At 35.4% G+C, this 26,404-nt stretch overlaps 1 pseudogene; it reads left to right on the top strand.

Annotated features, from left to right (window-relative positions):
* Positions 1-26,404, top strand: part of LOC124985780 (cytochrome P450 2C18-like) — a 36,522-nt pseudogene that overhangs the window by 5,148 nt on the left and 4,970 nt on the right.

Below are 26,404 nucleotides of genomic sequence, written 5' to 3'. Positions count from 1 at the left end.
ATGCTCTCTGTCTCATTTTATTTTTCAATCATACCCCAATGAAGCCATTAATAAAAATAACATTATGGGCTGATAACCAGCATAAGGAAGAGAAGGGAAGCATTAACCATTCAGGATCCTCTGGGTAGTAACAGAATCATTGTAAGTTTTGCATAAAACTTCACTCTGTATTCTGTGAATTGCTGCTGGGTGAGGGAAAGTGATATGCAGCATGGCCTGGTGCTAAACCCTGGAACTCAATCTCTTCCTGGGTTAGTGATACCTGTGCCCTTAACCTATCAGTGTTAAGGTCATCTGGGGTCATCTTTAAAAATATAGACTTTCATTGCTCATGATGGACTTATTCAGTAAAAATCTTTTGACACATGCAGTGCTAATGATGAAGATTTCATGGGGATATTGGCACAAAAGTGGCAATGGGGACTGGCTAATTGTTCAAACTTCAGAAGTTGACAAAATAAAGAATGAAATTTGGGTCTCTCTTCATTAGTTATGGTACACTACAAATGAGTTTGTAACTCTGCCTTCATTTCCTCTGCATGTCGAGCATGAAAAAATACGTCCCCTAAAGGCCTTGATGTGAAGATTAATTCCAGTGTCCTTATGAATTGCCTAAGCCAGACATGGAACATAATAGACCATCCATAAGTGACAGCTATGACAGTCGTCACATTTGTGAACAAAATTCAGAAATATTTGAAGGTGCTTGTGGCACAATAAAATATAATAAATATAATGAGTATAATCTGAATAACAGCCTGAATCATTCCAAAAATGTAGATCAAATGCTAATCTTATTCACAAAATATTTGCATTAACTTTCCCATTTCCAGTTTTCAAAAGTCTATGGCCCCGTTTTCACACTATATTTGGGTATGTGACCCACTATTTCCACTGTTGTGTTGCATGATATGAAGCCCTAAAGGAAGCCCTGATTGATCATGGAGAAATATTTTCTGGAAGAGGCAGTTTCCCAGTGTTTGATAAAGTTAACAAAGGATTTGGGAAGTGTTCACACATGTGAAGTGGGTGAGCAATAGTCAAGGGAATGAGGAAAATGTAAAAGAGAAAACCAGGCTGAACTTGACCACCTCTGTGGCTGCCCCTTGTGAACTTCCTCTAACTCATCTGGGATATCTCTCCTAGATTCTGCTCTCCCTCATTTAGGAATTGTTTTTTCTACTGGAAACAGATGGAGAGAGATGAGGTGCTTCTCAGTCATGAACCTGAGGAATTTTGGGATGAGGATGGGAAAGAGGAGCATTGAGGACCGAGTTCAAGAGGAAACCCACTGCCTTGTGGAGGAGTTGAGGAAAACCAAGTGTGTGTGATGACCAATATGATTCTGCACTGAAATTGAATTAACAGATGTTTTTAAAGTGATCTTTTAAAATGTTTTCCATGTTAGTAATACTTTGGGTTAGAATGGCTTAAAAAGGCAGTGTATTTGAATGGAGCATTAGAAAAACTACTATTAAACTAGCTAGAATTTGAAAGTCAATTTGAGTTTAATGTAAAAGTGATGATTTTTAGCATTCTGAACATTGTTCATCTCAAGTGAATTTCTAGATAGGTATTGCTTACAGATTCTACAATTACCTTTCCCTGTTATCTCAAAGAGAAATACATTTTATGTATTTTTTAATGTCAATTTTTAATATTTCCACTTCTTTAACCTCACCCTGTGAACCATTTTTTCTCCTGGGTTGTGCTCCCTGCAATGTGATCTGCCCCATTATCTTCCATAATCATTTTGATTATAAAGATGACCATTTTCTAAATTTAATGCAGAAAGTAAATGAAAACATGAAGATTCTTAGCTCTACATGGCTCCAGGTGAGACAAAATCCCACCCCTTCTTCCTAGGAAAGCATACAATCTTTATTCTTACACGTCAAACCTTCTAGAGATCCAAGCAGTGAAGTGAGTCTAGATACCACAGTCTGCCCTTGAGTTAGGTGTTAATGAGTGAGTATCAGAAAATATGACTGAGTCCTTCACTTTATGCACAGAAAAATGAATGCCCACATAGAGATGAGATGCAAGCCCATTGGCTCTCTGGCCAGTGCTTCTTCCTGTAACCCCAAAGTCTAATCTTTATTTAAATATTAGTATTAAATATAAGTATTTATATAAAATACTTTGGTAACTGCATTTGAGCAAGGTCATGACATTCAATGAACATCCAGGACCCTGTGGAGGACTCATCATTTTATAAGGGCTGCATTTCAATTACCACCTAGAAATTTCCTCAAGTTACTTGGCAGAAATACAGGTAACTGATACTTGACAAAGGCTCAAGAACTTATGCTGGAGAAAGGATAGCATTTTTAATAAATGGTTTTTGGGGAAACTGGGAATCTATATTGGTGAAATGAAATTGAATCCTTATCTCTCACACTGCACAAAACTCAACTCAAAATGGATGAAAGACCTGGGATTAGATAAGAAAACCTGCCCTTGCTAGAATAAAATACAGGCACACACTCCAAAATGTTAGCTCAGGAACTGACTTCTTTAACAATCTCCTAAAGTGCAAGAAATAATTTTTTTTAAATCAATAAATGGGTGGCATCCAACTAAGAAGGTTTTTCACAAGAAAGGTAACAATCAACAGTGTGAAGAGAGAGCCTACAGAATGGGAGAAAAACCTTTGCCACTTGATCTTCAGTTAGGGCATCAATATTCTAGGTATACAAAGAAGTTATAAAACTTGCGAAAAAAACCCATATAACTCAATCAATAAATGACAAAGGAGCTAAAGAGACATTTCTCAATGAACAAAACATGGATAGTCAACAAATATATGAGAAAATGTCCAACTTCTCTAGCATGTAAAGGAAAGCAAATTAAAGTGCACTGAGATTCCATCTCACTACAAACAGAATGGCAATTATCAAGAACAGAAGTAACAATAAATGTTGGTGAGGATGTGGGTAAATGTTTTCTTCACACATTGTTGGTGGGACTGCTGATGGGTGCAATTTCTCTGGGAGGCAATATGAAGATTCCACTGAAAATTGTGAATGGAACCATGATTTTACCCCATTATCCCATATTTCTGTATATGTCCAAAGGATTTAAATCAAGATACTACAGTAACACAACCACTTCAATGTTTATAATAGCACAATTCACAATAACTAAGCTATGAAGTGAAACCAGATGCCCTTCAACAGATAAAGAAAATGTGGTGTATATACACAGTGGAATATTATTAGCCATAAAGAAGAATGACGTTTTTGGCATTTTCCAGTAAATGGAAGGATCTGGTGAATATCAGAATATGCTTAGTGAAATAGTCATACCAACAAAAGCAAAGATTGAATGTTTTCTCTGAAATACAGAAGCTAATCCCAAAAAAGTTGGGACAGATAAAAAAAGAGTAGAAGAAAGATTCTTTTAGTAGACAAAGGGGAATGAAAAAATGTCAGGAGGGAAATGATAGGGAAAGAGAATGGATTGAATCTGTCCTAACATTCCTATATACCCAAGATAAATAAGCCATAGTGAATCTCACCATCAGGTACATACACAAGGCACTAATATAAGAAAATAAGCTCTAAGTAACAGAAAGATCAGAAGAACAGAGGAAAGGGAACAGTGGTGGGAGGAAGGAGGAAGAGGAGAAGTACTGGGGACTGAATTAGAATAAAGTTTATTCCATGCTTTTATAGTTATGTCAAAATGAATTCTATTATCAGGTACAACTAAAAAGAACAAATAAAAAAATTAACCCTAATCGGCAGACAGTGAGACACACACACACACACACACACACACACACACACACACACACAAGAAATACCTTCTTTCAGGGTATTAGAAAGGGAGAATTGAATCATAGATACTGTAAGGAAGCTGAACTGGGTACAGGTTTTTGATGCTTGTTTTAGTCAGCTTTTTCACTAACATGACCAAAAGACCTGAAAATAACCATTTAGAGGAGGAAAAGTTCATTGGGGCTCATGGATTTAGTGGAGTCAGTCCATAGATGAATGGATTCTGGGGGCCTGAGATGAGCAGAACCTAACGGAAGAAGAGTGTGGTGGGGGGAAACAGCTCAGGAGGACATTAGACCAGGTAGCTGAGAGGCTCTACTCACCTTGGACAAAATATATACACCAAAGATACACCCCAGTCACCCACCTCCTCCAGCCACAAGCTGCCAAGAGTTACCACCAAGTTAATCCCTATCTGTGGATTAATGCACTGATTATTATAAGGCTTTCTTAACTCAACCATTTCACTTTTGAACACTCTTGAATTTACTTACATGAGCTCTTTGGAGCTCACCTTGGAACTAAACCATAACAACAGTGCATCCTACCTGAAAATGTAGTAGGGTTAGGCTTATGAAATGATTGCATTTCAGTGTGTAACACCCTGAACATACAGTTTTACTCTATCCTCAGCAGGTAGGTTCTTCTTTCTTCATCCAAATAAATTGTCTCCTAACTACTCTTGTACACAGTTACTTCAACCAGAGAATGCCCAGTTACATTTCATGATATTTTCAAACCCTCCCTCTTCTATAGTAGTTACTCTACTCATGAGGCTGCCTCATATAAGGGAAAGCAGAGAATAGCATTGTACTCTTCATTTTTTAATTTATAAAATTTTTATTGGTCAATCTTAGTTATATATAAGATTAATTTTGAAAGAATCATAGAAGCATGGAATATAAAATGTTCTAATTTGGTCACCAGCACTTACCCTTTCCCTTCCCTCTTCCCTCCCCCTGTTCTCTTCCCTCTACTCTACTGAGCACAATTCTAAATTACCAAGAATTTTTCTCTTTCTCTGGTGATCCAGTCTTCCTCAAACACTGTTCTCATCTTCAATGCATCAATCATGGTAATCCATGGCAATCTGTATTTCCAGTTTTTAGGGAAAAAATAGTTTGAAAAAGGAGAGAATACATAATTTATTTTTATCTCTAAAGATGTTGTATGAGTATAGGAGCGGGTTATTGTTTCTGATTCTCTCATAGTTCTCCCCTCAAGTCTTTCTATAAGCCAGGGAATTATTATATATTTGCTGTAGAAACTTCTTCCTCATGGTGGACACCAATTCTTTTAAAGCTATAGCTTCTAAGATGCACTAGGAATAAAATTCATGTCTATTGTTCCCGTTCCTAGTTAATAAACCTTTTTATTTTGTAGGTCTGCAACAGTTTTTCTGCTCTCATTGATTATTTCCCAGGGAGTCATAAAAAAGTTCTTAAGAATATTGCTGTTTTGCAGCATTATTTTTTGGAGAAAGTGAAGGAACACCAAGAATCCCTGGATATAATCAATCCTCGAGACTTCATGGACTGCTTCCTGATTAAAATGGAAGAGGTAGATGTGAACAACAGCTCAGTTATCTGATTACTTCCACATTTTGTGGCTTATTGATTAATTCTATGGTTACTAGAGCCAGTTAAGTGTTTAGGCAAGATATACTTGACAAACACTTTAAGCACATCTTGTCTTTAAAGATCTACCAAGCATTCTCTATGAAGAATTATCATGAAAGAATTAAAATTGAATCATTAAATAGCTAGAATACATGAACACTGTTCTATAGACACTAATAATCTACCTGAATAAAGACAAACTTGACATCTCAGGTGAAAAGGAAATAAGTATACACAAGCTACAAAATATAAATTTGGAGCCATGAAATGCAAATTGAAATGATTATACTCAGTGTATAGGACAATGGATAATATCCAAAGATCAGCTTTTGTAATGGCTCCTCAGTGATCAAGATGAAGTGACCAAAAACATACAACACTGATTTTTGTAGGACACAATCCCTGCTGCCCATTCTATGACCATCAAGATGCAACAGGACTTCAGTCCATTGTCCTCACAGCTGCCTGTAGTGGGTGCTGCTCTGTGGGGAATAGCAGCTGGCATGTGAGACACTGGGAAATATCAGAATTTTCTTTATCAAATATTTTCCTGGGTACTATAGTTTTCAACCAGATTCCAGAGTTCCAAAAGCATTACATCAGATAGTTCATACAAGGTCAGTAGTTGTTTCTCTGGAAGAACTGAGACCTGGAACTTCCTCATCCACCTTCTTTGAATCATTACTCCTGACTGTTCATCTTTTTTTTTTTTTTGTAAAGATTTTTTTGATATATTAGAATTATTCATGAATAGGATTTATTTTACTATATTCATACGATCACATAGCACAAATTTGCTGGTTTGTTTTTTCCATACTTCCCCTTTCCTTCATTTTCTCCCTTCCCCATTCCCTTTCTCTACCATCTTGATCTTTTTTCCATGTTGATGTGGTACCTTTACTTTTCCTTTTCTCTCTAGTTGCTACGTAGGAGAAAAAACATGTAATCCTTGACTTTCTGAGTCTGGTTTTCTCACTTAGTTTATGTTCTCCATATACATCTGTTTCCTTGGACATGACATTTTATTCTGTTTTTTTTCTTTGAATACAATTAAATTTTATTTTAAACTCTATCATTATTGTTGATAGAACATAATTACATTAAAATTTTTCTTATGTGGGGGCTGCTGGGGATCAAACCCAGGTCCTCACACATGAGGGGAATAAGAAGCAGGTAAACAAATCAGATACTTTTAGTGTGATAAATGCTGGTAACAGGGGTCCCTTTCATGTAATGTGGGTGCCTTGGATATAAGCCTTGCTGTTCAACCACTGGTGGCTTATTTTCCTTACTCTTCTCCCTGTTTAACTCCCTACCCTCAGAGGAAGCAAGATTAATATTCTTCCTGTCCTAAACCGAGTTATCTGTATTTCTGTTCATTGCTTACAAGAATAAAGGAACTCTGGCCAGGGAAACTGGAACAAAAGTTCTTTTAAGGTCATAAGTTGAACACCCATTAGATCTACTGATAATGATACTTGGAAAATGCACTTTGCATCCCCCTTTTTAAAGCTCTTTGTTCCGCCTGGCCATTAGAATGTCCACCTCTGTGGCTTGAGTCTTCTGTGATTGAGTCCTCTGCCTTCTCATTTGCTAGCAGTTCAATTAATCTTCTTTTTCCTTTTTCTTGAAACTTTGTCCTCATTATTGAATCAACTCTGGTGATAAGGACTGAGTTGTTGTGTCACACTCTGGAGAAAATACTAGCTTGCTATATTTGATGGACAGGAAGGAGCCCTGTTGTGGTTGGAGCAGAGTCAATGTCAGGATCAATCCTCTCTGGGATGATCATTTTTCCAAAACTCTCATTAGGGTCCCAGCATAAGTGTCCCCCCACTCATAGACCCCCATCTAGACCCAAACTAATGGACCCTCTGATCACACCACCATGGGCTTCATATTAATGTCATCAGGGCACTTATCACTCTCCCTGATGGTTTTGGGATTTATCCATTTGTGCTACCTGCCTCTTCTTTTTTATTTTTTTCTTTAATTTTAATTTATTTTTATTGTAAACAAATGGGATACATGTTGTTTCTGTTTGTACATGGAGTAACAGCACACCATTTGTGTAATCATAAATTTACATAGAGTAATAATGTTTGATTCATCCTGTTATTTTTTCCTCCCCATCACCCGTCGCACCCTTCTTTTCCCGCTATACAGTCCCTCCTTCCTCCATTCTTGCCCCCTTCCCACACTCCATTATGTGTCATCATCCGCTTATCAGTGAGATCATTCGCCTTTTGGATTTTTGAGATTGGCTTATCTCACTTAGCATGATATTCTCCAATTTCATTCATTTACCTGCAAATGCCATAATTTTATTATTCTTTATAGCTGAGTAAAATTCCATTGTATATATATATACCACAGTTTCTTTATCCATTCATCAATTGAAGGACATCTAGGTTGGTTCCACAGTCTGGCTAATGTGAATTGAGCAGCTATGAACATTGTTGTGGCTGTATCTCTGTAGTAAGCTGATTTTAAGTCCTTTGGGTATAGGCCGAGGAGTGGGATAGCTGGGTCAAATGGTGGTTCCATTCCAAGTGTTCTAAGGAATCTCCACACTACTTTCCAGAGTTGCTGCACTAATTTGCAACCCCACCAGCAAGGTATGAGTGTACCTTTTTCCCCACATCCTCTCCAACACATATTGTTGCTTGTATTCTTGATAATCGCCATTCTACTCAGGGTGAGATGGAATCTTAGTGTAGTTTTGATTTGCATTTATCTTATTAGTAAAGATGGTGAACATTTTTCCATATGTTTGTTGATTGCTTGAAGATCTTCTGTGAAGCGTCTGTTCATATCCTTAGCCCATTTGTTGATTGGGTTATTTGCATTCTTGGTGTAGGGTTTTGAGTTCTTTATATATTATGGAAATTAGTGCTCCATCTGAAGTGTGAGTGGCAAAGATATTCTCCCACTCTGTAGGCTCTCTCTTCGCATTGCTGTTAGTTTCCTTTGCTAAGAGAAAGCTATTTAGTTTGAATCTATCCCAGTTGTTGATTCTTGCTTTTATTTCTTGTGCTATAGGAGTTCTGTTAAGGAAGTCTGATCCTAAGCTGACATGTTGAAGATTTGGACCTACTTTTTCCTCTATAAGATGCAGGGTCACTGGTATGATTCCAAGGTCCTTGATCCTTGTGAGTTGATTTTTGTGCAGGGTGAGAGATAGGGGTTTAGTTTCATTCTGTTGCGTATGGATTTCCAGTTTTCCCAGCACCATTTGTTGAAGAGGCTATCTTTTCTCCATTGCATATTTTTGGTACCTCTGTCTAGAATGAGAAAATTGTATTTATTTGGATTTGGGTCTGTGTCCTCTATTCTGTACCATTGATCTACCTGTCTATTTTGGTGCCATTACCATGCCATTTTTGTTACTATTGCTTTGTAGTATAGTTGAAGTATTGGTATTGCGATACACCCTGCTTCATTCTTCCTGCTAAGGATTGTTTTAGCTATTCTGGGTTTCTTATTCTTCCAGATGAATTTCATGATTGCTTAATCTATTTCTGTAAGGTACATCATTGGGATTTTAATTGGAATTTCATTGAATCTGTATAGCACTTTTGGTAGTATGGCCATTTTGACAACATTAATTCTGCCTATTCAAGAACAAGGGAGATCTTTCCATCTTCTAGGGTCTTCCTCAATTTCTTTCTTCAGTGTTTTGTAGTTTTCCTTGTAGAGATCTTTGACCTCTTCCTACTATCCCTATTTTTTCTAGTGTTTTGAGCATAAAGGGGTGTTGTATTTTGTTGAACGCTTTTTCTGCATCAATTGAAATAACCATATGATTCTTATCCTTAAGTATACTGACATGGTGGATTACGTCTATTGATTTACAGATGTTAAACCATCCTTGCATTCCAGGGATGAACCCCACTTGATCGTAGTACACGATTTTCTTAATATGCTTTTGGATACAATTTGCCAATATTTTGTTAAGGATCTTTGCATCTATATTCATCAAGAATAATGGTCTAAAATTTTCTTTCCTTGATGTGTCTTTTCCTGGTTTGGGTATGAGGGTGATATTAGCTTCATAGAATGAGTTTGGTAGGGTACCCTTCTTTTCTATTTCCTGGAATACTTTGAGAAGTATTGGAATGAGATCTTCTTCAAAGGTCTTGTAGAACTCGGCTGAGAATCCATCTGGTCCTGGGCTTTTCTTGGATGGTAGGTTTTTAATCGCTTCTTCTATTTCATTGCTTGATATTGATCTGTTTAAATTGTGTGTAACCTCCTGTTTCAGTTTGGGAGGAGCATGTGTCTTTAGAAATTTGTCAACATCTTTGGTAGATTCTATTTTGTTGGAATACAGATTTTCAAAGTAGCTTCTAATTATGTTATGTATCTCAGTGGTGTGTGTCATGATATTTCCTATATCATCACGAATTTTAGTAATTTGAGTTTTCTCTCTCCTTCTCTTTGTTAGTGTGGCTAAGGGTTTGTCTATTTTGTTTACTTTCTCAAAGAACCAACTCTTTGTTTTGTCAATTTTTTGAATTGTTTCTTTTGTTTCAATTTCATTGATTTCAGCTCTGATTTTAATTATTTCCTGTCTTGTATTACTTTTGCTGTTATTCTGTTCTTCTTTTTCTAGGACTTTGAGCTGTAATGTTAGGTCATTTAGTTGTTGACTATTCATTCTTTTCTGGAATGTACTCCATGCAATGAATTTTCCTCTTAGTACCGCTTTCATAGTGTCCCAGAGATTTTGATATGTTGTATCATCATTCTCATTGACCTCTAAGAATTTTTTATCTCCTCCCTGTTGTTTTTTGTTATCCATGTTTCATTCAATAGCATATTATTTAGTCTCCAGGTGTTGGAGTAATTTCTGTTTTTTATTTTGTCATTGATTTCTACTCTCAGTCCATTATGATCTGATAGAACACAAGGCAGTATCTCTATTTTTTTGCATTTCCTAAGGGCTGCTTTGTGGCATAAAATATGGTCTATTTTCAAGAAGGTTCCATGTGCTGCTGAGAAGAAAGTGGATCCGTTCCTTTATGGATGGAATATTCTATATATGTCTATTAAGTCTAGGTTATTGATTTTGTTATTGAGTTCTATGGTTTCTTTGTTCAGTTTTTGTTTGGAAGATCTATCTAGTGGTGACAGTGGTGTGTTAAAATCACACAGAATTATTGTGTTGTGGTCGATGTGATTCTGGAAATTGAGAAGGATTTGTTTGATGTACAGGGATGCACCATTGTTTAGGGCATAAATATTTACTATCGTTATGTCTTCCTGATTTATGGTTCCCTTAAGCAGTATGAAATGTCCTTCTTTATCCCTTCTGACTAGCTTTGACTTGAAGTCGACTTTATCTGATATGATCGAAACCCCTGCTTTTTTACTGAGTCCATGCGCTTGGTAGGTTTTTTCCCATCCTTTCACCTTTAGTCTTTGGATGTCTTTTTCTATGAGATGAGTCTCTTGCAGGCAGCATATTGTTGGGTCTTTCTTTTTAATCCATTCTGCCAGTCTATGTCTTTTGATTGATGAGTTTAGGCCATTAATGTTCAGGGTTATTATTGAGATACGATTTGTATTCCCATTCATTTGGCTTTTTTTGGTTCTTAAGTCGTTTGGTTTCTCCTTTGAGTGATTTTTCTCTAAGGTAGTTCCTCCCTTTGCTGACCTCCATTGTTGTTTTTCATTTCCTCCTCATGGAATATTTTGTTGAGAACATTCTGTAGTGCAGGCTTTCTATTTGTAAATCTTTTAACTTTTGTTTATCACGGAAGGATTTTATTTCATCTTCAAATCTGAAGGTTTTGCTGGGTATAGGATTCTTGGTTGGCAACCATGTTCTTTCAGAGCTTGAAATATGTTGTTCCAGGCCCTTCTAGCTTTTAGATTCTGGGTTGAGAAGTCGGCTGCTATCCGTATTGGTCTCCCCCTATATATAATCTGATGCTTTTTTCTCACGGACTTCAAAATCCTATCTTTATTTTGAATGTTAGGCATTTTCATTATAATGTGCCTTGGTGTGGATCTGTTGTGATTCAGTGTGTTTGGTGTTCTGTAAGACTCTTGTATTTGGTTTTCCATTTCATTCTTCAGGTTTGGGAAATTTTCTGATATTATTTCATTGAATAGGTTGTTCATTCCTTTGGTTTATATCTCTGTGCCTTCCTGAATCCCAATAAGTCTTAAATTTGGTCTTTTCATGATGTCCAATAGTTCTTGGAGATTCTGTTCATGATTTCTTACCATCTTCTCTGTTTGGGCAACTTTATTTTCAAGATTAAATATTTTGTCTTCATTGTCTGAGGTTCTCTCTTCCAAGTGGTCTAGTCTTTTGGTGATGCTTTCCATTGAGTTTTTTATTTCGTTTATTGTTTCCTTCATTTGAAAGATTTCCATTTTTTTTTTTTTTTTGAGAATCTCTATCTCTTTGTTGAAATGATCTTTTTCTTCCTGCAGTTGCTCTTTCAGCTTATTGGTATTGTCATTCATTGCCTGCATTTGCTCTCTTATCTCATCATTTGCTTCGTGAATCATCTTAATCATGTATAATCTGAAGTCCTTTTCTGACATTTCTTCTACCATACTGTCATTGGATTCTATTAATACAGAATCTAGATTTGTTTGGATCATTTTCTTCCCTTTTTTTTTTCATGTTGTTCATGTATCTTCCCCTCTAGCAGTGCAGATTTTCCCCTATAGGCTTATAGTGGCCCTATAAGTTTCCAAAACCCTTTCTTTAAGGAGAGTTCAATATTAGCAGTGCCCAATTCACACACTATGCTATCCTAGACCCAATAACCCCTATGAGGACAATAAGAAAATTGTCATAATAAACAGAATGAGTTAAAATATTATCTTCAATAAAACAAACAGATTTGCTATAAGGTCTGCAGTTTCAAATAGAGAACAAAGAGGATGCAGAGGGATGTAGAATGTGGCTGTTAATGGGATAAGAAAAGATTATACAGAAGTTCTAGATAATAGGGTGAGAGTGTAATCAAAAGAAATTGGATATTAGCATGTAAAAAGGGAAAAAGAGACTCTGAGGGAACAGGTAAACAAAAGGAAAATAGAGCAAGAAAAGTAAAGAAATAAAAACTTAATTTTTTTCTATAAGGAGAAAAAAGAAAATCTACAGTGTAACAGTCATATTGTATTGAAACCTCCCAGTGTTCAGTAGCCTGGTGCATGAGAGGTACCTGACAATGAGCTTCAAGCCTCCAGCAGGCATCTCAGGATGGGATTTGCCCCACCTAAAGATCGGAGCTAAGGCTTCCAGGATTATCCAAGATGACTGCTCTGGCTTCCAAATGTGTTGACATATGGGGAGCTACAGCTCAGGGTGAGAACTTGGTCAGCTGGAGGTCCTGGCGGCAGGATCTGGTTGGTCAGGCAGGGGTCCTGGAGGCCGGTTGTGTTTGGTGTGGTTGTGAAATCCTGGAGGCCGGGTGCAATCAATCGGTCTGGGGTCCTGGTGATACGGCACAGTCAGTTGTTCTGGGGGTCGTGGCGGCAGGGTGCAGTCAGTTGATGTGAGGGCCCCAGAAGCAGGGAGTGATCGGTCGGACTGATGGATCCTAGAGACGGGGCTCAGTCAGTCCAGCCAGTGGTCCTATGGGGCCTAGCTGTTTTCTCAAAATGTCGGCAGCCACGTGTAATCAAACCTGCAGGTACTGTGACAGAGAACTTCCAGGCAACAGCGGGCAGGTTGTTCTCCACTGGCGGTCTGCAATCAGTTTGCTCACTGTTATCGGACGATCGGGAGGTGAACCTTGTGTGTTGGATGATGGATAGGTGTAAGGCAGGCGATGGACCGGCCAGAGGCAGGCAAATGGCAGATGATAGGTGCCTGACAGTGAGCAATCTGCACTCAAAAAAAGTGTCGATATGCTGGCAGACTGCAGGTCATCACAGCAGACAAATGGGGTAAACCCCAGAGAATCGACATGCTGCAAAAACTGCCTCACCAAGAAACAGATATCCTCTGCTTGAAACCAGAGTTACAGAGCAAGAAGGAATGCAGCCTCCCTCTAGTCTGCCATCTTGGATCCTCTGTGACATTTTATTCTTTAAGATTGAGTAAAACCTCATTGTGTATACATACCACATTATTTTTATTCATCTATCCACTGGAGAGTTTCATAAGTTTGATAGTGTAAACTGTGCTGCTATAAATGGGTATGTATGTATTGCTAAAGTGTGCTCACTTTAAGTCTTTGGATAAATACCAAGGAGCTAGATAGCCTGGTCATTTCATGGTTCCATTTCTACACTTTTAAAGAATTCCCATAGTGATTTTCATAGAGATTATACTAATATACAATCCTACCAATATTGTAAAAGCTTTCCTTTTCCTCCAAATCATCTCCAACATTTATTATTGTTTTCTTTTTCTCAATATCTTTATGTCTGGATTATAGTTGTACATAATGGCAGCATTTGTTATTACGTATTCATAAATCCACACAATATAGAAATGTAATTCAGTTAAAATTAATCTCTAGCATTTCCTTTACTCCCACCTCCTCACTTTTCCTGGTCCCTTTCTACTCTACTGATTTCCCATTGATTTTCATGGGACTTTCCCCATCTTTCTTTTCCTTATTTAATTCCTTAGGATAATTACTGAAAAGTTGAATAGCTGGGTCATATGGTGGTTCCAATCCTAGTATGTGGGCAACCTTCATAATAATTTCCATAGTGTTTGTTCTAATTTACAATCCCACCAACAGCGTAAAACTGGTTTTTTTCCTTCACCATCTCCCCATTTATTATTGTGTTCTTGATGACTGACATTCTAATTGAAATGACATTAAATCTCAGGTCTTTACAATTTTAATTTCCTTAACTGCTAAAAATACTATTTTTTCATATACTTGTTCAGCATTTGTATTTCTTCTTTTGAGAAGGGTGTGTTTAGTTCATTTGTGCATGGATTAGTTGAGTGCTAAATATTTTAAATTCCTTACATATTTTGGATATTAATCTTCTTGCTTTAAAATAGCTGTCAAAGTTTTTCTCTAATTCTGTAAGTTAACTCTTCACATTTTTAAAATTTTCTTTGTTGTGCAGAAGTTTTATAATTTCATGCCATTCCATTTATTAATTTTTTATTTTCTTTCTTGAGTTTTAGGAGAATTATTGTAGAAATCAATACCTATACCCATTGGTTGGAGTGTTTCCCTTCTTTTTTCTTCCAGCAATTGCATTGTTTTATGGTCTAATTTCTAGGTTTTTGATTCACTTTTAGTTGACCTGTAGGCAGGATGAGAGAGAGGAATCTAGATTCATTCATTTATATATGGATATCTAGTTCTGTTAGCACTATTTGTTTAAAAGTGACAAAACTGCCTTTTCTCCATTGTATGTGTTTGGCACTTTGTTAAGGGTCAGATCACTTTATCCATGTTTATATTGATGATTTGTTTTCCATTAGTCCACATTACAGATTCATGTAGGTTTTGTTGCCAGAGCACTATAGTATAATTGGAGATTAGGTATTGTGATGCCTCTGGCATTGCTCTTATTATTCTGTATTGGCTAAGTTATTCTGGGTCTTATATTTTTCCAAATGAATTTTAGGACCTTTTCTTCCAGTTCTGTGAAGAATGGCATTGCTATCTTGATTGGGATTTCATTGCATGTGTAGGCTGCTTTGTTAATATGATCATTTTGGTAAAGTTAATTCTGCCCACTTAAGAACATGGGGAGTCTTCCCTTATTCTAAGATCTTCTTCAGCTTCTTTCTTCAGTGCTATAATTTTAATCATAGAGATTTTTCACCACCTTACTTAGATTTATTTCTAGGTTTCTAGGATTTCGGTTTCTTTGATTGTTTTGAGGCTATTGTGAATGGAATTATCTTCATGATTTGTTATTCAGTGGATTTATTTTTGCTGTGTATGAAAACCATTGAATTTTATGTTTCGAGCTTATATCCTGCTACTTTCTGAACTTGTTTTCTGAATCAACCCTGGGAGTCTACTGGTGAAGTTTTTCTGTCTTCCAAATATAGAATCATATAATTTGCAGAGTGATAATTTGAATTTTTCTTTCCTATTTGTATCACATTTATTTCTTTCACTTGCCCATTGCTCTGGCTAAAATATGAAATATTTTATTGAATAGAATTAGTGACAATGGACATCCTTGTCTTTTTCCAGAGTGTAGAGAGAGAAGTTTTCAGTTTTTTTCCCATTTGCTATATATTGGCTTCATGTTTATTATATACAGACCTTTGATATTTTAGGTATGTTCTTTCTATCCTTACTTTCTTCAGAATTTTTAACATGAATAGGTGTTATATTTTACCTCAGGCATTTTCTTCATCTATTGACATTATCATGTGATTATTATTTCTTCATTCTATTTCCATAAATGAATTATGTTTATTGATTTGTAGGTGTTGAACCATTCTTGCATTCCAGGAATGAAACAAGTTTGATCATCATATACAACTTTGTTGCTTTTTCTTTTTGGACATACTATCTTATTGTTTATTCATACATGATTTACCAATATTTTATTAAGAATTGGGAAATTTATATTCATCAGGGCTATTGGTTTCTAGTTATTTTTTTCCATGATGTGTCCTCATCTGTTTTGGGGGTCACCATGATATGGATTTCATAAAAGCATTTGGGAGTTATCCCCCTCCCCACACACTTCTTATTTCATGGAATAATATGAGAAAGAACTGTACTAGTTCTTCTTTAAAGATCTGATAGAATTCAGTTGAGAATTAACTGGTCCTGGGCTTTTCATTTTTGGAAGGTTTTATACCATTTCTTCAATCCCATTGTTTGTAAAGATTAAGTTTTCTATGTCTCTAGTTTCAGTTTTTGTAGTTAGCATTTGGGTATAAATTTTTCCATTTCTTGTAGATTTTCTAATTCATTGGATTAGAAGTTTTCAAAGTAGTCCCTAATAATCCTCTGGATTTCAGAGATGTCTCTAGCATAGCTCCTTTTTTATTTCTAATTTTATTAATTCCTATCTTCTCTCTTTTGCTTAGTTTGGCTAAGTATTATCAGTCGTGTTACTTTTTTCAAAAAATCAATTCTTTGTTTCATTGATCCTTTGTACTTTTAAAATTTCTCATTAATTTCATGTTGCATCTTAATTATTTCTTTCTTTCTACAACATCTGGGATTTTGTTGTTCTTAACTTCCTATGGACTGGAGATACATTATTAGATTATTTGAGATCATTCTGATTTTTTGATGTATTTATTCATACTTTATAAACTCTTATCCTCAAATTGTCTTCCTAGTGTTTCAGAAATTTTGGTATTTTGCATCTATTTTTTTTATTCTAAGACTTTTCAATTTCTCCCCTCATTCCCCCATGATCTATTCATCATTCAAAAGTGTATTATTGAATTTTCATGACCATATGCAATTTCTGTGGTTGTTTTCTTGCTGTTGATTTCTAATTCCATTCCATTATGACCTGATAGGTTAGATGCACAGGATTACGTGAATTTAAGAATATTTTCTAGAACTTAATACTATGTGTCCTAAAAAATGGTCAAATTGAATATAGTTCCATGATTTCAGGAGAAAAAGTAGAATTTAGCTGTTGTAGGATAATATATTCTACTAATGTCTGCTGAGTTCATTTAATTTAAAATATTTTTAGGTCTGAAGAGTCTTCAGTGATTTTGTGTCAATGACCTATCTCATAGGGAGAAAGGTGTGTTGAAATTACCCCCAATTATTATATTGTGGCCTATTTAAATCTTTGCATTTAGTAGTATCTGCTTTATGTAATTAGGTGCACTGAGGTTTGGGGTGTAAACACTATCATTATCTTTTTGCTGAATTGTTTTCTACTAGTATCAGTTGACTTTTTTTTGCCTCTTCTGATTAATATTCGACTGAGGTCAGCTTTGTTTTTTCTTTGAGTACCTACTACTTGTTTTGGCTCTCCATTTTCTTGTAATATCTATTTTCAGCCTTTTACTTTTAGCCTGTATATTTTTTTTCCCTCTAAGTTGAGTCTCTTAAAAACAGTATATGGTTGGCTCCTATTTTAAATCCATTCTGGCATTACATATTTTAATGTGAGTGTTGACTCTATTCACACTTATCTCTTTTAGTCAGCTTTCTTGTTGCTGTGATCAAAATACCTCACAAGAACAAGATAGAAGAGGAAATGTTTATTTTGTCTCATGATTTTAGAGGGTCAGTCCATGTTTGTTTGATTCCATATTTCTGGGCCCAAAATGAGGCAGAACATCTTGCAGAAGAGCCTAGTGGAGGAAACCAGCTCAGAGCATGGTAGCCAGGAAGGAGAGACACCTGTGCTCATCAGGGACAAAATATATATCCCAAAGGCACTCTTCCAATTAAGTGCTTCCTCCACACACAACTTACCTGCCTACAGGTCCTGCTCAGTTAATCCATATCAGTGATTAATGATTTGATTATGTTATACCTCTCATTTTTTAATCTTTTCATCTTTGAGAGTTCTTGCATTGTCTCATAGGTGATCTTTTGGGAATCTCTCAAATCTAAATTATAACATTCCACAACTGGCCCCCCAAAACTTATTCCCTTTCACCATGCAAAACTCATTTATGCTAATATCAATATGTCATAATGTTTACACTTTCCATGTTGTGTAAAAGTTCAAGTGGAAAGTCTCCTGTAAGACTCAAGGACAAACTTGTAGTGTGAACCCCTAAAAATAAAAAGGGATGTTGTATAGATCCAATATATAGGGACATGGAATAAATATTTCCATTCTAGAAGATGTAAATAGAGGAATGGGCAAAAGGAATGGGACCAAACTCAACAAAATCCGTCTGGGCACATGGTCCTATAGCTTCATGTCTATCTTCTGGGGAATGTGGTATCGTGTTGTCTCTAAGGGGCTTTTGGAGCTTCACCCTTATGGCCTTGCTGCTTGCAGTCCACAGGTCTCTCTTGGTTTGTCTCTGCTCAGCTTCTACAGCTTTCCTTGGCAGATGTTTCATGTTACCAGCATGTTATTTTATGATGAGATAAATTTGCCTCTTTTGTGTGTGTGTGTTTACATCAATTACTTTATTTTCTAGATCAGAATTCAGCAATCTATGATCCACAGTTCAAATCTGATTCTGTTTCCTTTTATTGGCTCACTAACAAATCCATTTATTTACATCCCATCTAAGATTACTCATATAGTACTATGATCGAGTTGAGTACTTGGAACTGAGACTGTATGACCTACAACACCTAAAATAGTTACTATCTGATTCTCCAGAGAAAAACTTTACTTGATATGCTCCAAATTAATTAAGAATTGAATAATAAAGGTGACAGTGAAAATAATAATGTTGTTTTTGCCTTAATAATATCCTTAAGGTTTTCCTAATTAGGGTAATAGGCATGTACTACTAATTTCGTTAAGTATTTTATAATTATTTTCAGAAATTAATATCTATCCTATTTTTTAAATTTCAAATAAGTAAAGTTAAGAAAAATATGTAAACAAAATAATGTTGAGTTTTGCCTAGTTTGCTTTAATATCTATTTCGAAAGGAATATACTGTTATATAGTTCAAATATCACTTATGCTCATTACAATCTTTTTTCTTTCTTTTTCTTTTTTTAATTATTTATTTTTTAAAATTTTTTTACAGGCTGCACCTCGATTCACCATACACAAATGGGGTACATCATTTCTTCTCCATGGTTGTACATGATGTAGACTCATACCATTCGTATAATCGTACATGTACATAGGGCTATGATATCTCTCTCATTCCACCATCTTTCAACCCCCCGTCCCTTTCATTTCCTCTACACAATCCAAAGTTCTTCCATTCTTCTCTCACTTTCCACACCCCCACCCCCATTATATATCATTCTCCACTTATCAGGGAAAACATTCGGCCTTTGGTTTTTTGGGATTGGCTTATTTCACTTAGCATGATATTCTCTAATTCCATCCATTTATTTGCAAATGCCATACTATTATTCTTCTTCATGGCTGAATAATATTCCATTGTGTATATATATTACAGTTTCTTTATCCATTCATCTGTTGAAGGGCATTTAGGTTGATTCCACAATCTAGCTATTGTGAACTGAGCTGCTATAAAGATTGATGTTGCTGTGTTACTGTAATATGCTGATTTTAAATCCTTTGGGTATAAACCAAGGAGTAGGAGAACTGGGTCAAAAGGTGGGTCCATTCCAAGTTTTCCAAGGACAATCTTTTTACTTTATTTTTTATTTGTTCTAATTAGTTATACATGACAGCAGAATGCATTTTGACACAACATATCTAAATGGAGCACAACCTCTCATTCTTCTTGACCATCATGTAGAAACATGCCAGTTCTGTAATCATATATGCACATAGGGTAATAATGTCTTATTCATGCTACTGTCCTTACTACCCCCATACCCCTTCACCTCTCTTCACTCCCCTCTGCCTAGTCCATAGTATCTCTTTTCTTCCCTTCTCCTGCCCTAATCCACATATCAGAGAAAACTTTTGACCTTTGCTTTTTTTTTGGAATTGGCTTATTTAACATAGCATGATATTCTCTGACTGCATTCATTTACCATCAAATGCTATAATTTCATTTTTCCTTAAGACTGAGTAATACTACATTGTGTATGCATACTACATTTTCTTTATCCATTCATCTTTTACAGGACACCTAGGTTGGTTTCATACTTTAGCTATTGTTAGTTGAGGTGCTATAAATATTGATGTGACTGCATTACTGTAGTGTGCTGATCTTAAGTACTTTGGATATAAACTGAGGAGTGGGGTTGAATGGTGGCTCTATTCCAAGTTTTGTGAAAAATCTTCATACTGCTTTCCATAATGTTGTCACCAATGTGCAGTCCCACAAGCAATCTAAGTTTGTACAAATACTGATTTTTCTATTTTTTTTTAAACTTATAGCATTTCAGTGCAATACCAGTGCCACATGTTAGAAACCAATATTTGACACCATCTAGAGGAATAATCAAGCCTCCAGGGACTATAGCTGCACAAAGCTCTTGGTCTGCATCACTCTGCACATTGAAATATGTTCTTAGTCCCTTGTGCAAGCAGGGTGTTCCCATGGTCCCTTCTCGAAGGAATTTTGACTTTTACATATTTAAGCCTGAGATGGGTGTGGACTTGCCAATTTCTCTGATCAAGTCATCTCTCCTATTTTCCCTTTTTAGAATACTTAGCATCCATTTAGTTCCTGCAATCGTTTTTATCATTCACAAATTCTGTAGTCCCAGATATACTTGAACTTTTCTGGCCAAACTGCAATTTTTCGAATCTTTCTGTTTTTATTTCTGCTTCTGATTATCACACTAAACTCGACTAAAAGTCACTAGCAGTATGCATGACACAGCCTGAATACTGTACTTCCTTGAAATTTCTTATGCCAGATTAATTAGCACTGTTCAATTCAGCCTCAGAGAAAGTCTCAGGAAATGGGCAAAATGTAGACAACTTCTTTCCTTCAGCATAATATAAATGTCCTCCAGATCAATTTTCAAGAGTCAAGAGTCTCCTCCTTTGAATCCTTAGGAGCCCCATCTTAATTCTCCACAGTCCTATTGGTATTCTGGTCTTCTGAGTTCCCACCAGAATCACCCATTAAGCCCCTCTTATAACATTCTAAAGCTTTTGCAGCTTTCATCTGTAAACTTCAAAATTCCTCCCCCAACAAACCAACTCCAAAGACTTCCAAACCATGTGGAATGGTTAGTCACATCAATAGCCACACTTCCAGTATGAATTTCTCAAATTTTTAGCCAACTTTTTTTGTTGTTGTGACCACAGACCTGGCAAGAACAACATAGAGGAGGGAATATTTATTTGGGTCCATGGTAACAGAGGTTCGGTTTATGTTTGACTGACTCCATACCTTTAGACCCAAGGTCAAGCAAAACATCATGGCAGAAGGGCAAGGTGGAGGAAAGCAGTTCAGGATATGGCAATTTGGAAGCAGAGAGAAAGCTCCACTCACAAAGACAAAATATAAACCCAAAGGCACACCTCCTAATGACCTACTTCATTCAGCCACATCACACTTGCAAATAGTTATAGCCCACATGAACAGTATCAATGGATTGATTTATAGAGTAGGCTACACCTCTCATTATCTAGTAATTTTACTTCTGAGAATTCTTGTACTTTCTTACATGTGACGTTTTGCAGGGAACCCTCATGTTTAAACCGTAATGGTTATTATGGAGAGGTTTTTATTAGTTACTTTCATTTTGGTTTTGTTTCTAATGTTTAATTTGTTCCTGTTTCTCATTTGATGATCTATTCTTTTAATGATATTTATCTATTTGCTGGTTTTGAAGTTGGTTTTTGACTTCTGTATATACCATTTCTCTTTTTTTGTTGTTGTTGTGATGAGTTAGTAGTCATGAATTCTTTCAGTCTTCTCATCTCTTTTTATTTCTCTTCAATTCTGAATGATAGTTTTGTGTGACATGGTAATCTTGATTGGCAATTATTTTCTTTCAAGGCTTGGAATACAGCTTTCCAATTTTTCTTATCTTTTAGAGTCTCAACTAAGGTATCAGAAGTAATTCTAACTGGATTACATCTAAATGTGATCTAATATTATCTCTGGAGGCTTTTAAAATTCTCTTTTTGTGTATGTTAGATGCTGAAGTATGATGTGTCCTGGAGAGTTTCTTTTTCGATCTTGTTTATTTGGGGTTCTGAATGTGTCCATTTGTAGCCCCTTACACTCAATAGGTATGGAAACTTCTCTGAAATATTTCACTGAAAAAGTTATTCATGCCTTTATCTTTTATCTCAGTTACCTCTTTTATTTTAAATATTCTTAGGTTTGATTTCTTAAAGGTGTTCCAGATTTCTTTATATTGTTATCATGGTTTCTTATTTCTTTTCTTTATTGCTGACTGAGGTTTAAAGTTCTTATACCTTGTCTCAAATCCCTGAAATTCTGTCTTCTATTTGGTCTAACTTAATGGTGAGACTTTTAACTGAATAATTATTTGATTTATTTAATCTTTCCTTTTCAGAATTTGTGTATATTCTTTTTTCAAAATCTCTCCCTCTCCCTTGAAATGCTCTTTAACTTCTTAAATTTTCTTTCCTCTTTCATTCTTTAGACCCGCATTGGTTTCACTGATCATTTTAACCTTTAAATTTTTAAAATTCTTTGACACTTCATCTGCCTCTAAATTTGTGGATTCAATAATTGATTAGTGACATATTTTTGTAGATGTCTTGGTGGTCTGTTTGCTCATGTTATCTGGGGTCTTATTTTGTTCATCTGTTGGAATTTGTTCCTCTTCCTGCTTTAAGTGAGGGTCCTTTTAAGTAGTTACATCTCAATAATTAGCCCTTGACATATCTTCAACAGATACAATCAACATTTTAAAACTTTAATTCAATCGTTGGTAGCCTTTTGAAAGGAGAGAGTAACCAGTCATACATTGATAATTCAAGAACTAACCCTCTATCAACCTAATGTTTGCAGAAGTTATTATTACTGACCACTACAACTCTATTGACCAATGAGTATTGATTTACAATGAGCTGGGAAAATTTAGTGTAAGTAATAGTACATTAAATTTCATTGGAAAAGGGGATAAAATGGATAAATTTTAAAATAAAGGAAGTAGAATAAATAAGAAAAAAAGAAATAGTGTCATGGAAAGAAAGGAGAAACAAATTAAAATGAGGTTAAATGTAAAGGATGAAGGACATGGGAAGGGAACGGACATCAAAGAGAAGAAAAGATATATTAGTAACGATCCAATTGATTGGCCAAATACATAAAGTTAGAGATAATTCTGACAAAACACAAAATTTGGACAGACATTAAAAAACAGTTTTAATCAAGTAATTGATGCAGCTATCTGTCATATTGAAATTTTTTTCCCCTTTCTCAGGTTTTTGAAATAGAGACATTTTCCTTTCAGTGTTTCAATTCCAAAATCTTCTAAGAGGAAGATTGGTTTTCCAACTGTGTTTTATTTTCCTCTCTATGCCCAGACTGAGTCACAGGTTGGGCACTCACCAACCAAGTGAATAGTACAGCCAAAGTGGCTAACTGGTCTTGGGTATTCTAAAAGCCAGTGTACGAAAACCCAGTAAAAATCATAAAGTGAAAAAATGTGGAAAAAGAAAAAAAATTGCAATATGAAAGAGAAAGTTAAATTTCAGGAATTTCTAATTTGACTATTAAGAAGTTTCAATAGGTTTTTAAGCTTCCTGGTTTTCCTACTTTAACTGTCTCCACTGAGCATGTTGGGGATTTTTCCCATTCTAATTCAGCTTGCTGTTTTTCAGCTGTGTGTGTGTGTGTGTGTGTGCGCGCGCGCGCACGTGTGTACATTCATATGTACATATATATAAATATGTACCTATGCAAATGTGTATGAACATACTACATTGAGTCCTGGATATATGTGAACACTATAGTATGTTCACACATGGACATAGCATAATTTGGTAGATTTTGTGTTCCAGTTATTTCCCATCCCCTCTCCTCTTTTCTCCCTCTTGATACCCTTACTCCATTCTATTGTTTTCCTTTCTATTTTTTTTCCATCTATACTCTACATATAAGCAAAAACATTGTACTTCTGACTTTCTGAGTCTGAATATTTTTTAGCATGATGATCTCTATCTATTGCCCAGCATGTGACATATTTTCATTCTTCTTTATGGTAGAATGAAAATTGATTGTGTTTTTTAAATCACATTTTCTTTATTCATTTGTCCCAAGGGGTACATCTAGGCTGTTTACATAACTTGGTAATTGTGAATTGCACTGCTATAAACTTGGCTATACATGTATCACTACAGTACAGTTCTTTTGGGAAAATACTGAAGAGTGGAAGAGCTAGGTTACATGTTGTTTCAATTCCTGGTTTTTGCAGATCTCCTCATTGCTTTCCAAAATGGTTGTATCAATTTTCCGTCCTAACAAGAATGTAAGAGTGTACCTTTTCCCTGATATTCTCTAAAGCAATTTTTGTTCTTTGTGTTCTTGATAGTTGGCATACTAACTGGAGTGAGATGATATTTCAGTGTAACTTTGATTTGTATTTCCCTCATCACCAGGGATTCTGAATATTTCTTTTATATATTTGTAGGTTATTTACATTTCTTCCTTTGATAAATGTCTATTTAGTTTATTTTCCCATTTAATGATTGTGTTATATGTTTGTTTGATGTGAAGGATTTTTTTCTTTTTTTGAGTTCTTTATATATTCTGGATATTGACCCCTTGTCAGAAGAGCACCTGGAATTGATTTTCTCCAATTCTTTAGGCTCTTCATGCTCTTATTTTCTTTGTTGTGAAGAAGATTTTTAACTTGAAACCATCCCACTTATTGATTCTTGGTTTTGATTCTTGAGCTTTAGGCATCTTCTTCAGGAAGTTGTTATTTGTGCCAATGTGTTAGATCCTATGTTTTCTTCCAGCCGTTGCAAAATTTCTGATCTGATCTCATTCCTATGTCATTGATCCATTTTGAGTTTATTTTTGTGGAGGGTGAGTGACAGTAATCAAGTTTCGTTATTCTACATATGAATGTCCAGTTTTCTCAGCATTATTTATTAAAAACAATCTTTCCTCCAACACTTGTTTTGGCAACTTTGTCAAGTACCAGATGACTGTATCTATGTGGATTTGTCTGTCTTTTGTTCTATATGATTGGATTTCATGTCTGAGGTTTTGCTCATACTATGCTACTTCCATTACTAAAACTCTGTAATTTAAATTGAGATCAGGTATTTCGATTCTTATAAAATTGTTCTTATTGTTCAGTATTGCTTTGGATATTCTAGGTCTTTTGTTTCTCCATATAAATTGTAGGACTGATTTCCTAATTCTGTGAAGAATATCATTTGTATCTTGATCAGGATTGCATTAAATCTGTAGGTCATTTTTGGTAATATCAACATTTTAATAATAAGAATTCTGCATGTCCAAAACTTGGGTGGTATTCCATCTTCTGTGGGTCTCTTCAATTTCTTCTTTTATCATTCTATGATTTTCAATGTAGAGATCAGCACTTCTTTTTTTTTTTTCTTTTTTTCCAGCTATTACATTTTTATTTTTTTATTTAGTTAGATTTATTCCTATTCATTTTGAGTTTTTGAGGCGATTGTGAATGGAATTGTTTCCTGAATTCTGTCTCGAAAGATTTATTATTATAATACAGAAAAGCTATTGATTTTTGTACCTTGATCTTACATTCCACTATAGTCGTAATTTTTAAAAGTTAGTTCTACAAGTCTTGTAGTTTTTGGGGGGGATACTTCTAAGTATAGAATCATGTCATCTGAGCTTATTTTGTGCTCCAAATGTGACTGTGTTGGACAATGATGTCTGTTTTTCCTACACTTGGTAGGGGAGTTACATTTGTCTCATGGGAGAGGAGCTTCCTCTTCCCAAGTGAACCACCACTCAGTGGATGCTGTGTATGTCCTTTGTTGTTATTAATTCTCTTTTTTGCTGTAGTAGTGGATGTTTTTGGTGTTCACCCGTCTTCTAACTCTATGAAAATTTCCCGCAGGCTTCTTACCTGAGTTTTTCTCTTTAGAATTGATTTTTAAATTCACCCTTGGGGAGCTGCTACAACATTGTGGGTTCCTCTGGTCTTCCATTTTCCTTATTTTCGGTACTTCATCTTAACTATATTAGACATTTTACTCCATGCCATGGAATATGATCCTGTTTGGGTCTTCTTTGAAAAATGGATGGGACAATCTTAGAAAATTAGGTGAAGTGAATGTTGAGATAGCTGTCTGTCTCAACGTTGGTTTCATATTATTGAATACCTTGTAGTCCACCTGGAGATTATATAAGCTCCAAAAAATGAATTCTTGCCTACAGACAGGTTATAAAATTATGTATTTTATACGTATTTTATGTATTAGGGTTATTTTATGTTTTCAAATACCCTTTAGTCAATATTTAAAATTAACACTTATTCCCCATCTGTGAACAATGAATCAAAATGCAGTCTGTAAAAAATTTTAAAAATAAATAATTTTTAAAAA

This window comes from Sciurus carolinensis, chromosome 5, assembly GCF_902686445.1.
Source record: "Sciurus carolinensis chromosome 5, mSciCar1.2, whole genome shotgun sequence".
NCBI classification, from domain to species: Eukaryota; Metazoa; Chordata; class Mammalia; order Rodentia; family Sciuridae; genus Sciurus; species Sciurus carolinensis.
The sequence above is the reverse complement of the archived record's forward strand: the minus strand, read 5'-3'. Positions and strand labels throughout refer to the sequence as shown.